General features: G+C 33.1%; 1 long non-coding RNA gene across 1 annotated transcript in view; it reads left to right on the top strand.

Annotated features, from left to right (window-relative positions):
• The first annotated feature begins 967 nt into the window (after positions 1 to 967).
• The window catches only part of LOC136035828 (uncharacterized), a 37974-nt gene continuing 22100 nt past the window's right edge, over positions 968 to 16841 (top strand). The window contains exons 1-3 of the long non-coding RNA XR_010619524.1: positions 968 to 1078; positions 3195 to 3262; positions 9207 to 9290. This is a non-coding gene — a long non-coding RNA (uncharacterized LOC136035828). The remainder of the gene's footprint in view (positions 1079 to 3194; positions 3263 to 9206; positions 9291 to 16841) is intronic.

The raw sequence follows: 16841 nt of genomic DNA, 5'->3' as shown, positions 1-16841 counted from the left end.
ATCATTTTCAATTTTGATATGTTTTGACTCTCGCTGTCCAGGTGGATTTTCATCTAATTGCCCGGTTTTAAGTTCTTTAGCCGCAAGCCTGTTTTCTTGCTGTTCTTGTGATTCCTTGGAACGCTTTCTTTTCTTACTTTCTCTATCAGCAGCAAGTTTTTTGGCATAAACTCTTTGAGCAGCTTCCTCGGCTGTTGCCATTGTAGGTTCTTCAGTCATTTTACAATTAAACATTTTTCCGTGAACAAATGTCTTAAATACCATTAATGACGTCACCGTCAAAGCAAAAATGACGACAACTAATTTCATGACGTCAGTCAACACATAAACATGACGTCACCTGACAGACAGACAGACACACAGACAGACAACTTATTTTTATATATATAGATTATTACTACTACTATTATTATTATTATTATTATTATTATTATTATTATTATTATTATTACTACTCCTAATGTATTATGTATCAATTTAAGATGAAGTATTAAATGGTTAAAATCGTAAAGACTATAAAATCACCTAAGTCCTTGTGTGATGAGCCTTCATGATGGCAGCTGTAAATTTAGAAAATTCTTATTGCAACGGCTGACAAAGGGTGTGTTATATTCAACTTTACGGATGCCACAATGCAGCGATGCAGATGCAGCATATGCATATGCAGCTTGTAGCTGCATACTGTGTCTCAATACAGATTGAACTTGGCATATCCATAAACCGTATGGCATTCTTCTCGACAGCCATAAGAACCTTCAAAAGGAGTATACTAGTAAATGAGGAGTCGTGTCAGCAGTGCTATAAAATTATCACAAATAAATCTTCTAATAATATCATTCTCTTAAATAGAAACTGTAAAGCTTGTGCTAATCTATGAAAGATATTAATTAATATTCTATTAATTACCTCAGACGGTCGTTTTCGCAATCAAACAGTAGCAATAGGAAAAAAGAAATAGTCGTTTTCTAACAGTGGTAGATCTATAGTATAAGGATTTTGAACTGAAAATTATATTGGATTTGACATACTTGCGCATTAAAAATTGCATTATTTTCTTGACTATTGTAGACCTACTTAGGTACTCGGTATCCAAAGATATTTAATGGGTGTATCTAAAGATATTTCTAAATAGGGGGGGGGGGGGTTGTTTCAATATTTCAAAAAAGATATGAGTTAAGGACTCCGTATATCTTTTCTATCTCAACATGTTAAACGGGAGACCTAAGACGAGGCTTCAGAATTTAACCTGAAATACAATATGTGTTGCACTTATCCCGTGCATGCGCAAAGGTTTTTTAACTTAGGTAAATTTTATGAAAAAAATACCTTTCAAGGAAAAAAAAACTTACACCGGAAATGTGTGAAACTGTAATAAAACTCAATTTTGCAACTGCGGGTACAGGCCCATAGGCTCACCTCCCTTTCGTAAGTAGCAAAACACAGATTTCGAGTTCTGATTTTGAACATCAACAATAAATTTACGTCTGTAAAATTCAAAATTTGCAAGAAATTGTGTTCTAAAAGTAACACGATTTTATTGTAGCTACAGGCAGCTCAGTAAAGAATGTATAATTCTCTACAAAACAAAATCTATTAATTAATATATTTACAATGACAATTCAATTAGTTTATTATTTAAAAAAGAAAAACACAGCTTCCTAAATACCAAATGACCACCAGAAAATATTCTCCGACAATTCCCTTAAACACGGTAATGAAAATGCAGTCCACCAACTTAGTTGAGTAGGGATTTTTTAATGAGATTGGAATTTAGAAAGTGCAGTGGTTGCAATGAGGTGTGGAGCTGCGCTCCCTAGTCTTCTCCTTCAAAATTTTCCCTTCAGATTTTGAAAAAAATGCATTGGGTATCTTATGGAGCCTAATTTTGGCAGGGTTGAAATGTGTGCGTATTTAACTTTTGCTTAGGTTTTGTTTCGCTGAAAAAAGTTTTACCAAGTTGCAATATATGCCGGTTGAAACTTAAGAGGTTGAGTTTTACTGGGATTTTTTTTTTTTTTGCGCAGGTCGAATTTTATGTGGACAGAAAGCATAAAATTTTCACCTGTATGCTTCAATATACCATCGAATCTGATTTTCTTTTTTCCTTTATAATCAAACTGATTATCCAAAATAAGTATTCAGATACTATTGATATCTGTAAGGCTATTAGTTGAATTAAGATTTACCTTGTATTGTTATAGGAACCTTCACGACATGTTGTATTTGTATGGATATCTTCAGAATCATCAATATGACGGTTTGACCCCCCTCTTTCGCTCCTCGAACGAAGAAAATATGCACGAAGCACGACATAAGTCTAGAGTCTTAAAAGAATATATCCTAGTTAATGTCTAAAGAGCCATTGTTGGAAGGAATGACACTGAATAGAGCCAAACACAAAGCATCTTTCTTTAGGTATATGAGGGAAGATAAGAGAGATATGAAAGATCTCCCCATAAAGAAAAGAAAGAATCTGACGAGTTTTCCCATATCATATATTTTCCACAAAAATTTGTTGTTATTTGCGTTGGTTTTTTAATTGCCTCCTCACTATAGTATTCCCTCTCTCTAAAATGAATTTCTTGATGATCTATTGGCTCGCTTACTCTAACTTGGCATGGTATATCTTTTAGAATTAAGACGGCCCAATAAACTATTTTCTTGGCGAGATTAGAAGTGAAACGTTTGGTCAGGGAGCTAAACTCCTCAGCGCACGTAATTTGCGCAGTGTTTGAATCGGGGTGAAGTCTTGGAATTGTGTTGGATGCGCAGATAAATTTTATTCCTATATCGATGCATGGATACAATGAGCTATAGATGCTCGACAGCTATAAGAACCGTGTCCCTTTTTCTTCTTTTGACTAGACCAACTCTAGAGATTTATTCCTTAAAGATGGTTCTTTTTATGTTTGTTTTTTTGTTGTTGTACAACTTTTGATTTTTGTTCTTGTGAGAGGGATGATTCCCTTGATATGTGTGGAACAAACATCAAGAAGAACACGACCAAACCATTAGAAACAAACACGCAAACGCTTTCCAGAGATTACAGTTCGTAAAAATATCAACTATAAATTAAAAAAAAATTGGAAATCACAGATACATCATGAAGATCATGATATTTTTAGGACTATGTCCGGAAGTTATACAATCTACTTACTCATCCCTATTGTCGTTCACACCGATTTGTATTACAGGCTCTACCATTAATAGACAGTTCAAAGGATAGAGAGACATTCATCGAGCTGGTCAAGGAATATACCAGGTACGTTATAATACCCTGCTTCATGGGATTTTAGCGCAACATTCGTAATCTAGTGTTTCGGTTATTGTGTCGCGGAGCAACGCTGTTGCTATCACATCTGTTTTTTTTTCTGCTTTCATATTACTGCTTTTACGGTCGGTAGCTCCGAAGTGGTAAGTTATGCATGCTTGAAATTTTCCTGAGTATGGGCTTTATTAAACAGGAGAGAAAAGTTCGAGAGGAGTTTGTGGAATTCCCAGTGATTTCCCTGCAAAAAAAATAATAATAAGAGTTTTTTTCCTCAATACATGGTATCGAAACATAACTATCTTATCTGGGAAAGTAAACTTTGTCTAAAAAATGTTATATCGTAATCTCGCAGCACATTAAATTAAATCTCTAAAAACCGGAGAACGAAAAGATGTGTCTCTCCTAGATTTCTTGAGAAATTTTTTGGAAAAATCAATCTCGAACGCAATATTCCGTTTTTAGTTTCCCATTTTAGGGTAAAAAGCACGCAAGATGACATGAATCTTCTTACACATGAAATTCCTTCGTTTACACAGAAACAATTTCCGAAGTTGTCATGACGGATCATTTTCGTTTCATATCCTAGAGATAATTTTTTTCTAGGAAAGCTAGGATATTTTTTCCAGTGCAGAAAAATATGTATAAATCTTTAAGAACTGGAGTCCATTCTGTGAATTCCATACATTTTTTCAAAGTAAAAGGTCCTAGATTTGAAGCTAAACCTTTCTAGAAATAAAAAGAAAACATTGACTACTTACAGAAACTCATTTTATTTCTTCAAAATCTAAGAAAAATTTTCATATCTTTCATATATTTTTGGGAAACAATACCGTAAATCCTGACTTCGAAACACAAAAGCTCCGGTTTTTTTATTCTTTCCTAAAATTTTTTGATTTTAATGTTTATTACAATATAGACATTTCGTACCATGAAAAGTAAGCAAGAAGACATGCACTCTTCCATATCCAAAAATGGAACATTTACTAAGAAGTAAAGCTTACATAAGGAACTGTTTTACAGACATTCATGAACGTAGTAGATAATACATGGTCCTTGTCTACATAAAAATAAAAACAACACGGGTACATACATAGAACTTATCACAAAGATAGAACTTATTTCAGAAGTTTCCTGATTGCACGCTCACCTGAAAAATAAAAATTACAGTAATCATGACGCATCATCAAATGTAATACGGAAACACACAAATCTGTTTTCCTTTAAATGTAGTTGAATTTGATACTCCGCAAGTGTGATCCCTTGTTCCTAGTTCTTGCAACACTCCACGGAGTCGGAGTCTTGTAACCGAAGTTCTAGTTTCTTGTTGTTGTTTACGACCACCAAACCATTTAGTATTCACTTAATGGGCTTTTTCCTCAACAAGACTATTATCTCTCCAACCTCTTCGCTTTCACCTAACGACGGATATATAATAGGAAATTATTTCCTATAGGCTGATTTAAAAATAAGAATGAGAACTGAAGATTTTTTTTTCAAGAAAAAGTAAACGCTTATTTCTAATTACTCTTTAATATATTTTCAATAAAAATTAGAAATTGTGACTGGTTTATTTTTATTTTACATTCTATCTTTATTTTTAATCAAAGGTGCTTTGGTTAAAAATTTTCATTTGCATTGCAAATATTTTGTTTTCACCGTTACAGTAGTAGAGCCAAGTAAAGAAAGAACCTCAGACCAAAGCAACCAGAAAACTACAAAATGTATTTTAAACAGAACTGTCAAGTATGGAAAAAATTACCGTCAACACTGATTTGGGAATAACAACAATTGTTGAGTTTGAAGGAAGAAGTATTTTGCAATCCTAAAAGAAAGCAAAGAAAAAAAAAATGGAATTCCGTTGACAGTTGTTGTCATGTGACTAAACTTCCTGCTTTATACGTTAAGGTTTGACTCTTTTATCTCGGTTCTTCAAAAATGAAACACAAAAACTAAAACAAAACACTCTAACACAAAAACAATGTTGCAAAAGCCTGACTTTCACTTATCACGTTACTTTCTGGAGCGGGTTGAAGGGGTTGGAGTGGAGGGAGTTGTATTCGGGTGAGTATTGTTACCCTGGGGGGTGTTTGAGAGAAAGTGATTGTCTTTTTTCTTTTTTTCCTTTCATTATTATTTTAATTAGTGTAGGATGCTTATAGGAACATTTATGCAGGTTTTTTGGTTATTATTTTTAATTTAGGATGTCTTTAGGAATGTTTATGTACTTAATTGCTACGCGTAAGCAAAAATAAAATTTTTCCCTAGCGTAGTGATCTATATCTGCAATAGTTTATAATTTTTGTTTATTATGTAAATAAAATTAAAAAAAAAATATCGACCAAAATGTTATGAAATCATCATCTGGCTAAAATTGACTCATTGAGATAAGGTATCGGGCTAAAAAACATATAGTCGTTACCACGCGGGGCCAGTATTTTTCAAAATGTCTTAGGGGAATACTATATTTCTCGGAAATATTTGCCATTATTTTTTGCAATTGCAGTGTTTCTTTAAAATTGTGCATTGAGTCCTTGTACAAATATGATCACTAGATTTTTCTGTCCGATTTCTCTTCTTTTTCTTTCAACATTATTTGTAAAATATTGGAGTATTAGAAAATCTGTATTCTAGAAATCTCAGATAAATGTAATAAATAATGATTCGTTAATCTATGGTTAGTCATTATACATATTTATCTCTGTCAATGTTTGATTTTGAAACTTTATCTTCTAGAAAGTACTTTTACTTTAAGAATGAAAGGTCAACTTTAAAGTTAAAAGTTGAACTGAATGAAATGTCAAAGTTGAGTTTAAAATATTTAAGTACATTGTTAAAATATTTTTGGTTATTTTTCAAAAAAATCCAAGGTTAAAAAGACCTGAAAACGCCATTTCAGTTCCAAGTCTTGCCTAAAGAAGACACTATCAGAACAAAGCAAAACTAATCGGCGGCTATGTTCAAAAATCTTTTCGCTTGACAAACCTGACTTTCAATGTCAATTTATCAACCTGATTGTCAATTTTTCTAAAGAATATCCCCATATTCCAAATTTTCATCACGAATATTTTCACCAATCTTTGATTGCAGAACAAATTTGAATCATAAAATATAAATAAAATAAAAATTTATAGTACTAAATTCAGTCTGTCCAAATTTTTTTTTTAGTTATTTTTTTTTTAGGCAGGAGATTAGTAGAGAAGAGAAACATAAAAACTAAAAACAGACAATTAATTATGTATGCCTCAACGTATATTTTAGTAAAAACACCGCAGAAACATCTCACAGCCAGTAATAAAATCAGATATGTTTATGTTTTTGGTATTTCAATTATTGAAACTATCTGGTAATTCAAAATCGACACTCGTTGAAACTATCTGGTAATTCAAAATCGACACTCGTGCTCTGAAAGATGATTATTGATTTAAAAATTGAAACAAAATCGATCTCGGTTTTTTTTTTTTTTTTTTTTTTTTTTTTTTTTTTTTTTTTTTAATACAGAGATCTAAAGCTTAGGAAGAATAGGATTTACCAACACTTGAATTATTGCAATTTTAATCAAGGTCAGTCGTTTTTAGCGGTATTTCTCATTTGTTCAAAAATACGCAGGTTTCTTATGCTAGGAGCTTTTGATGGGTATACTTGGCTTAATTATCTTATTAGATAAAAAAAAAAACTAGTTTTCTTTAACTGAAAGTAAGGAGCGACATTAAAACTTAAAACGAACAGAAATTACTCCGTGTATGAAAAAGGCTGTTCCGTTCTCAACGCCCCGCTCTTTACGCTAAAGTTTGACTTTTTCTCTCAATTCTACTTTATTAAACAGTAAAAAACTTTAGCGTAAAGAGCGGGATTTTTAACCGTTTTTTAGAGTTTCGATTACTATTGAGCCGGGACGCTCCTTACTACAGTTCGTTACCACGAACTATTTGATAGTCGGAACCTGCATTAAAAATAAATTCTTTGTTGCATGTTTATATTATAATAAAGATTCCGGGTTTTAGAGTTTTGGTTTCTATTTGGAAAGGCTCACTGTATACTTATCATTCATGACCATACGCGAAATTATCTTGGCTTAAGGATGTGCTGATGCCTAGTTAACATAGGGAGTTCGGCCTAAGCGCATTGCTCATTATTAATTTGACATTAAGTTAACGTGTAAAAATTGAGGTCTACGTTCTTTTGAAAAAACTTAATATGGCCTAAGTACACGGATTTTTCTTAAAATAATACATAAAATTCAAAGCACAAAAACACAAGAACAATACTAACTATAATGCAACTATAGTACAAAACATACGCAGTTAATGATACAATTAGATAAGAAATGAAAATTTAGTCAAAACAATTTCTTACTGAAAAACTAAATTTTATGAACCAACAATATTACAAAAAGACAGTTACCAGCCTATCAATGGATTCTTCATAAGGTGCTTCGTATAACATGACAGTGAATATTCGCCTTTCCTTGGAGCTCATTTATGTCAAGCCTACCGAGAAGTGGCAGCTTTCCTAAACCTGACCTTGAAACCAAGTCCATTTGCGTTTACCTATGAACAATACCAAAAAGTCCTTGCTTACATGAGCTTCCTTCTTGCACATTTAGTTGGGCTGATATTGCCCTTCTGGGCTGATTTTCCCAGAGGCCATATCAAATTAAAATCAGGTTTAGACTCTCCCTCAAAATGTGAAAATTGAATAAAATACCCTTTTTTTGTTTAATAACAAAATAGAACTCACAGTGACTTTTCTCGTAGTCGAATCCATACCCACTCCCCTCAAACAAGGTTCAAAAAATTATAAACTATTAGCCTTATTTCAATTAATGCTTATCATATTTCTTAGTTTTAAAACAGCCAAAATACTGTTAATTGTTGGTTTAAATTTTTTTGTAGTATATTGCTTGCCATTTTTGCCAATTAATCGATATTTAACATAGCTTAAGCATTAAATGCATCACCTTGTAACTTGTCTTTTGCCAATTAATCGATATTTAACATAGCTTAAGCATTAAATGCATCACCTTGTAGCTTGTCTTTTGCCAATTAATCAATTATTAACATAGCTTAAGCATTAAATGCATCATCTTGTAGCTTGTCAATGGAGACTTAGACATTTCTGATAAAAAAAATTCATTTTTGGAATGCTTACTTACTTACTTAGGTCCTCCCACGCCTGAAGGCGCATAAGGCAGCAACAGTGGTTTGCCACGACGACCTGTCCTGAGCCATCGAACAAAGCTCCTCCATAAAAGACCTCGCCAACTTCGCCTCCTTCTCTAACATCCTGCCAATGACCATTTTGGGTCCCCCTGACTGGCGGAGGCCAGGGGGTATCCAAATTGAATGCTTGTTTAAGTTATAACCTTTTAGTCAGCAATTTCGCTTTAATTTGGGCTAAAGTTTTAGTTTACAATATGAAACGGTGAAAACGACATTTATTGTAGCTGTATTTATCTTGTTACCTAAATAGGGGACTAGAATTAAAATATTTGTTTTACTGAGTCATCTTTCTGAGTAATTTGAGAAAACAAGTCTGACAAACTTATTTGACCACCTGCCTTAACTCACCAGCAACAAGACTGACAACCTACCTTAACCTGGATTGTCCTTAGTTCGAGTTCTGTAAAGCTCTGCTCATATGTTTGCTAAATCTAGACATCATTTTCTAATTGTTGTCACTTTTGACCAATCAGGGCTACTTATACATAAGGAAACAAATTATGATTGGTAGGTAAAGACTGTACACAGACCTTGATGTCCAACCATGCATGTGTACTTTACTGCATTCGAGCTAGGTTTGCTCCAATTACAACTTGGTGTCAAGGAGTGGACAAAATAGAAATAAATAGAATAGATATTAGAGACTAGATTTAATTAAATAGTAAATTTACCGATTTTAGATGTTACAACAGGACCAATGCCGCATTTTTTTTCAGGAATTACAATGTTAGACTTCTTGTGGAGGGTTTGAACAATATTATCAATTGCCCAGTCAGATTTGATCTATATGACGATGTGAGGTAAGTTTGTTTGTAAACATGAAAGGTATTCGCAGCTTTTGTATTATCACTGATACTTAAAAAAAAAGTCATAGCTACAGCGAAATTGAGCTAAGAAGATATAAACGGAACTTTAAATAAAAAAAAAAGCAACCACTCTCTGAGACCGAAAAATCATAAAATTATATAGATATTTATTAGACGTTCTTCGGTGGAAAAAAAACTTTTTGTGTCATTTTACCATGAAAGGTACAAGTGTACCTTACATGACATGCTTTGTGTGCTTTGTACGTTTGTTCTTGCAGTATCTTTTGTTGCTTTTTGATAAGACTGTGATGTAATTTTTTCTTCTTTTTCTGCTTAATTGTCTTTACCAACTCTGGCAAAATAGGATTTTTCCTGAAAAAGTGATGCTCTGTGGAAATATTTTAAATATACAATATTCACTATGTATTAAATGCACTGTGTATTAAATGGCAGTTGGTAATAGGCTTACCTAAGCTATGAATGTTTGTCTTGAATTTGTTTATACGATAATTCCTAGGGAAGTTGTGCCATTCATCATCAGTTTCAAATTCAAATTTCTGAGATTTGAAGAGATTTGAATTTGAATCTGATTATGACTGGCACAGGTCCAGTAAAAAAAAAAAAATCGTTTAAACTAAATCAAGGCCTGACATCTATAGCTTAGGTAAGCTTATTATTATCTAAAATTATTATGTATAAATTTCAGGTTCGCCTCAGAGAATATAATAAACTGTGCATTAAAAATATTTCCCGTAACAATTTTTCCTTTTTATTAAGTAGTACAGATGCTTCCAGGAATGTCAAGAAACAATTTCATGTTTCTTGCTTAAACAATTAAATCTAATATTAAATTTATTTATTTTAACTAACTAAAAATCTGAAACAGTGCATAAATCAGTAAAAAACAGTAAAATTCCAGGGTTGAGTCTTGTAAGGAGCTCGCACCAATATTTAGCACCAAGGCAACATCTAGTAAGTAGCAGGAACTGAGGCCAGGATCTGTTTCAGGGCAGGTTTATATTTCGTAGGAGCAATAACAATTAAGGTAAATAACATGATGATTAGTGTAAGACATTAGATTGGATTATGAAATTAAAAAGTCCGGAGAGATCAGCTCCCCTTTTATGCGCGTGTACACCGCAGTCACGTTAAGGGCTCGAGGGTAGTTTTTCTTCCACAAGAAGATTTTAGTTGAAGTAGCAAAAGAGAAATTTTACGAAAAAGGGGCTTAGATAGCCCCTATGGTAGATAGCCCAAAAGGGGCTTAGAAAAAGGGGCTTAGATAGCCCCTATGGTAGATAGCCCATCTATGGTAGAGCAAAAAATATGGCCCAAAGCCTCAGTGGTGCGTAAGATTTACATGGATGTTGAAATTAAAGTCTCTGTGTCCTGGGAAAAATCATGAATAAACGTTTACCGAAGGGGATACGAAAAATGTAATTAAAAGTGTCTCGAGCTCTTATTCTAAATCCCGAATGGATCCGGTGACGTTGGGAGGAGTTGGGGGGAACCTAAAATCTTGGAAAATGCTTAGAGTGGAGGGATCAGGATGAAACTTGGCGAGAAAAATAAGCACAAGTCCTAGATAAGTGATTGAAATAACCGGAACGGATCTGCTCTCTTTGGGGGAGTTGGGGGGAAGGGTTAATTCTAAAATATTGGAAAAAATGAGGTTTTTTAACTTACGAAGGCATGATCGGATCTTAATGAAATTTCATATTTAGAAGGACTTCGTAACTCAGATCTCTTGTTTAAATCCCGACCGGATCCAGTGTCATAGGGGGGGGGGCGGAAATCTTGGAAAACGCTTAAAGTGGAGAGATCAGGATGAAACTTGGTGGAAAGAATAAGCACAAGTCCAAGATACGTGACTGTTATAATCGGGCCAAAACCGCTCTCTTTGGTGAAGTTGGGGGGGGGGAGTAATTTGGAAAAATTAGAAAAAATGTGGTATTTGTAACTTACGAAGGGATGATCAGATCTTAATGAAATTCTATATTTAGAAGGATATTGTGCCTTAAAACACTTATTTTAAATCCCAACCAGATCCAGTGACACTGGGGGGAGCTGGAGGGGGAGCCGGGAATCTTGGAAAACGCTTAGAGTGGAGAAATCGGGATGAAACTTGATGGGAAGAATAAGCACAAGCTATAGATCCATGATTGACATGATTGGAACGGATCCGTTCTCTTGGGGGGGGGGGACTGGGAGTTGTTTATTTGGAAAAATTAGAAAAATTTACGTATTTTTAACTTACGAAGGGGTGACCGGATCTTAATGAAATTTAATATTTAGAAGGAACTCATGTCTCAGAGCTCTTATTTCAAATCCAGACTAGATCCGTTGACATTGGGGGGAGTTGGAGGGGGAAACTGAAAATCTAGGAAAATGCTTATAAAGTCGTAGATACGTGATTGACAGAGCAGATACGTGATAGAAGGACTTTGTGACCCAGAGCTCTTATTTTAAATCCCAACCAGCCTTAAGCCTCTGATTTTCCTTTTAAAGCAATCTATTGATTCTTAGAATTTTGCTAGAGCTCATACCATATGAGTTCTTGGCTCTTGGCTCTTCCGACCTCGTCACAAGTGCCATATGAGCTCCTAGCTCTTGTTAATTTAACTTATTAAATGATTTTTTCGCTGCTTGGATTAGGTTTTAATATAGCTCTTTTTTTGTGAAATATAGCTCTTCGGAAATATTTTTCTGAAAACTATTTGTTGATCAATTTGGTTTTTTATAAACATGAACTCACTGTTTATTATTGTAGTAATATTTAAATAGAAATTTAAACTATTCTGCTTAAAAACTGAAAATTGGATTACGATTTTAATTTTATGCAAAATTTGAATGTTCGGTCAAGTTTTTCATCAGGCGTAACCTTGTGTACATTTCTTAAGTATTTTTTTTGGCAAAATCGAGTGTGTGCTAGGAGGGTCATTTTCAATCACTCTAACAGAAAATCAGCATAATTAATGGTCTCCGATGGGACTGAAGTCATACTGATCCCATCCTACACAGATCTTTTGACATATTCTTCTCTTTTCCTATTATTTTCCAAAGGATCTTTTCATATTCTGTTTTGCTGTAATTATTTAGGTTTGCCTTCAAGTAAATAAAAATCACAGTTATTTATGAATGGAAATCTGTTATGCTTTATTTAAAAAAATAATAAATAAAAACAAGTTCTTACCCTTTTATAAAGTGATTTTCCATTTTGGAAGGATGTCATCTTTTTTAATCGATCTTTTTTCTTGTAAACATCCATAATAAAATTATGTTTAATGGAAATATGATCTTACCAAAATACAATCATTGAAGGTATATCGATTAATCAAGGTAATGAAGGTAAATCAAGAGATTCCTTTTTATTTTTATTGTGTTGAGATTTGCCACGCTCTAAGATGTGCCGAAAAAGCAGCAGTCGTAATTCGAAAAATCCGCATCGGCACTCAATTCTCCGATTGATCAAGCGTGCTTCCGTACGAAGCTTTGGTTTCAAACAGTTCGTGGTAACGAACTGTACTAAGGAGCGACCCGGCTCAATAGAAACCAAAACTCTAAAAAATGGAATTTTGATACCAATAGCTACATCAAAAGAATCGCATTTTAATGCTAATTTTAAATATATAAGTTTCATCAAGTTTAGTCTTACACATCAAAAGTTACGAGCCTGAGAAAATTTGCGTTATTTTAGAAATAGGGGGAAACACCCCCTAAAGGTCATAGAATCTTAACGAAAATTACACCATCAGATTCAGCGTATCAGAGAACCTTACTGTAGAAGTTTCAAGCTCCTATCTACAAAAATGTGGAATTTTGTATTTTTTGCCAGAAGGCAGATCACGGATGCGTGTTTATTTGTTTGTTTTTTTTCCCCCAGGGGTGATCGTATCGACCCAGTTGTCCTAGAATGTTGTGAGAGGGCTCATTCTAACGGAAATGAAAAGTTCTAGTGCCCTTTTAAGTGACCAACAAAATTGGAGGGCACCTAGGCCCCCTCGCTCCTTAGTTTCATTTCAAAAAACTTGTTTTTTTTATTTAATTTCTGAAAGTTTTTGAATTAATGCATGTCTGATTTTGGCTCTCCGTACATAAATTATTAAAATAAAATTTGCATATTAATTCTTTTTTTGGCTAAATGGCTTTCTCTTAGTTTTGATCAGACGATTTTGAGAAATAAGGGGTGGGGAAGGAGGCCTAGTTATCCTCCAATTTTTCGGCTCTCGCTTAAATAATAAAATTTGCATATTAATAAAATTTGCATAAAATTTGCATAAAATTTGCATAAAATTTGCAAAATTTGCATAAAATTTGCATAAAATTCGCTTAAAATTTGCATAAAATTTTGCATAAAATTTGCATAAAATTTTCATAAAATTTGCATAAAATTTTCATAAAATTTGCATAAAATTTGCATAAAAATTTGCATAAAATTTGCTTAAATTTGCATAAAATTTGCATAAAAATTTGCATAAAATTTTTAAAAAAATAAAATTTTTTATTTTAATATTAATAAAATTAATGATTTTTTAAATTTATTTTTTTTTAAATTTATTTTAATTATTTAATTTATTTATTATTATAATAATTTATATAATTTATTATTTAATTATTTAATTTAATTTATTATAAATTATTAAATTAAAAAATAAAATTTTTTATTTTAATATTAATAAAATTAAATAAATTTTAAATTAAATAAAATTTGCATAAAATTTGCATAAAAATTTGCATAATTGTTCTTTACGCTAAAGTAATCTTATTAATTTCAACTATTTATTCTACGGCCTTTGTGATTCAGGGGTAATTCTTAAGGAATTGGAACACAATTTAAGCTTTAGTGTAAAGAGCGAGGTATTGACGAGGAGTGAACCACCTCATATACGTAATAAAAGCATACGAATATAGAAGTTCGTTACGTAAGTTACGTATATTTTTACTATTTAAAACGTTCGTAAAAAATTAAAAGTTCTAGTTGTCTTTTTAAATAACCAAAAAATTGGAGGGTAACTAGGCCATTTAACCAAAAAAATAAAATTAATATGCGATTAATTATTCATGTGCGGAGAGCTAGAATCAAAACATACATTAATTCAAAAACGTTCAGAAATTAAATATAAAAAAACAAGTTTTTTTTAACTGAAAGTAAGGAGCGACATTAAAACTTAAAACGAACAGAAATTACTCCGTATATGAAAGGGGCTGTTCCCTCCTCAACGCCTCACTCTTTATGCTAAAGTTTTTTACTGTTTTAAAAAGTAGAGTTGAGAGAAAGAGTCAAACTTTAGCGTAAAGAGCGGGGTGTTGAGGAGGGAACAGCCTTTTTCATATACGGAGTAATTTCTGTTCGTTTTAAGTTCTAATGTCGCTCCTTACTTTCAGTTAAAAAAAAGCTTGTTTGTTTTATTTAATCTTGGAAAGGGGTTAGGTTAGGAAAATGAAATTCAGGGATGGGTCTACAGGCTAAAGTATGTCCCGGGAAGGTATATTGAAGACCCTACCTTCTCTTTTTCTCCCTCTAGAGGGTCCTGACCTTTGATAACCCTTGAAAATCTGTGTGTTATAAAATTGGAACCTTGCAAAATAAATCTTCTGTTTAAACGAAGTGCAACAAAATTGTTTTCAGCTTCAGAACTTTGCTCAATCCCAATTTATAAGGTTTTAAAGACATGCAAATACATTTCCTAAATTTTGAAAAAAATAATATGGCTTTAAAATTAAATAACAGGAATTGCAGACTAAAGCCCGAGAAAAAGAAACTGATAACTGAAAATTAAAGTCAAATGTTGTTTTGTCAAAATTCCTATAGGTAATAGACCTGTCATGCAGTCAAATTTCAGGAACCTCTAGAGGGAGAAGGAGTGGAGGTAGGCACTTCAATTTATATTCCTGGGACCTAGATTAGCCTGTACACCCTTCCCGGTACATACTTTAGCATGTAGACTCATCCCTGAAAGTTTCATTTTCCTAACCTAACCCCTATCCAAGAAAGCCAAAAATAGCTAAAGTACGATTTTACACTATGTTTTTTGTAAGCTTCTCCCTACTCCCGAGAACCCCCCTCCCCCGAACAAAATACTTGATACGGCCTTGCATGTCCGTGAGGGCTGTGGTTCAAGCCCTGGTGTCACTGATTATTTGGTTTCGAACGGGGGGTTGACGGTGTGACTCATAAAGCTCAGCCAGAGTCAACTCAAATCAGTACCTAAAAGAATATGGGGGGGGGGGGGAAAGACTGGAAGTATAAGATGATTTGCGTCCAACCACGCATAGCGCTCCCGGCTGAAGGCAGTTAATCAGGAGAATGGTGCCTACATTCCGCGGAGAATTCATTCGCATGCGAGAAGGTCTAATTTTCGAACTTGTCTTGGAACGAAAATATTAAGAAATAGCTAATTATCATTAATGATGAATTAGTTTTTGAATTCGCTGATAATTATTAAAGATGAAAGTTAGCTTCGGTTGACGATACTCCCACCTGCTCCCAAATTCAGGATATAAACTTCTCCCAAAAGCAATACTACTAAAGAGACATTTCAGTTCAGGATATCAAAAATTATATATTGGACTTTGCAATCGAGCTTTTTCTTTATTATTTTTTCAACCTGAAAAATAATTATTAAATATTTAAAATACGAGTAGTTCTGTTGAAAACATGAATAAATTACAATAAAATATGAATAGAAGAGCGTAGATTTGGGCGTGTCCATGGTAGTTTCTGTCCGTTTTAGGCTATAAGGTGGCTCTTTTCATTAGCCTGGAAAATGCCTTGTTTTTAATTTGATTCCTATTGTTTTTTTCTTCCGTTCAAATTTAATGTTTCTTTAAATATAACCACCTATCGCTCTTTACGCTAAAGTTTGATTCTTTGTCTTAACTCTACTTTTTAAAACAGTAAGAAACTTTAGCGTAAAGAGCGGGGCGTTAAGGAGGAAAAACCACTTTCATATACGGAGTAATTTCTGTTCGTTTTAAGTTTTAATGTTGCTCCTTACTTTCATTTAAAAAGACTTGTCTTTTTTTATTTAATTTTTGGACGTTTTTGAATTGGTTCTCCGCATATAAATAATTAAAACGAAATTTGCATATTAATTAATTGCAATTAATCGGAAAATGTTGAGAAAAAAGGAGCTAGGGAGGAGGTCTAGCTGCCCTCCAATTTTTCGACTACTTAAGAAGGCAACTAGAACTTTTAATTTTTTACAAACATTTTGGTTTACAAACAAACATTTTTTACAAACATTGGTAAAAAATATACGTAACTTAAGAATTAACTTATGTAATTACGAATTTCTATATTCGTATGTTTTTATTGCGTATATGAGGGGGTTCTACCCTCGTCAATACCTCGCTCTTTACACTACAGCTTAAATTTTGTCCCAATTCCTTAAGAATAACCTCTGAATCCCAAAGGCCGTAGAATAAATAGCTGAAATTACTAAAAATACTTTAGCATAAAGATTGAGGTAGAACGAGAAGGTAAACCCCTCATATGCGTAATAATTTTTGTTCGTTTTAAGTTTTAATGCTCCTCCTTACTTT

This window comes from Artemia franciscana, chromosome 14 (genome assembly GCF_032884065.1).
Source record: "Artemia franciscana chromosome 14, ASM3288406v1, whole genome shotgun sequence".
In the NCBI taxonomy this organism is placed as follows: Eukaryota; Metazoa; Arthropoda; class Branchiopoda; order Anostraca; family Artemiidae; genus Artemia; species Artemia franciscana.
This window is presented reverse-complemented; position numbering and strand designations above follow the sequence as displayed.